Source organism: Eurytemora carolleeae, unplaced genomic scaffold, assembly GCF_000591075.1.
Source record: "Eurytemora carolleeae unplaced genomic scaffold, Eaff_2.0 scaffold1133, whole genome shotgun sequence".
Lineage (NCBI taxonomy): Eukaryota > Metazoa > Arthropoda > Copepoda > Calanoida > Temoridae > Eurytemora > Eurytemora carolleeae.
Window position 1 is genome coordinate 52,929 of NW_019397020.1, and position 692 is coordinate 53,620.

Genomic DNA, 692 nt, shown 5'->3' on the forward strand with positions numbered 1-692 from the left:
AATATTAAAAGGGACTGTCCCCTGACCCTCTCAAACCTCCAATAAAACCTTCTCCTCTGACTTCCTCCAACCTTCATTGAAACACTATCCCCTAACCCTCTTTGAAACTAATTTTTTAATCGCTTTATCTTTTGAAAACCCGATTTCGTAAACCTTTGATATTTCAAACCATGAAATCATGTTAATCAAACGTTTAAAATATCAAAGGTTTAAACAATTAAGTTGAAAAAATAGAGGGATTAGAAAATTCAAGTTTTTGGCAAAAACTCAGCTCCTTTGAAAAAAGGAGGAACGAAGGGGGATGGAAAAACTAAATTGGACAGATGAAAAATAATAGGAAAACGGTAGCAAAGAAAACAAAATGGACGCTAGAAAACAAAATGGATGCTAGAAAACAAAATGTATGCTAGAGAACAAAATGGAAGAAAACAAAATGGACGCTAGAAAACTAAATGGACGCTAGAAAACAAAATGGAAGCTAGAAAAACGAAATGATAAATGAAGAGCATATTAAAAAAATATTAAGGAAAAATAAGTTTATGGTGGATCTAAGAAATGAGAAGGAACAGAAAGTACCAAAATGGCGAAACGAAAAGATTAAAAGCAATTAGGATGGTGATTGATTATAATTAATAATAATTGATAATAATTGAAAATAATTAATAATAATTGATAATAACTACAGAAAGAAT

The 692-nt window shown here is 30.3% G+C and overlaps 1 protein-coding gene across 1 annotated transcript in view; it reads right to left on the minus strand.

The window, feature by feature from the left end:
- LOC111711169 (forkhead box protein D5-A) overlaps positions 1–692 on the minus strand; it is a 19,434-nt gene that overhangs the window by 3,632 nt on the left and 15,110 nt on the right. The gene's annotated exons all lie outside the window — the stretch shown is intronic.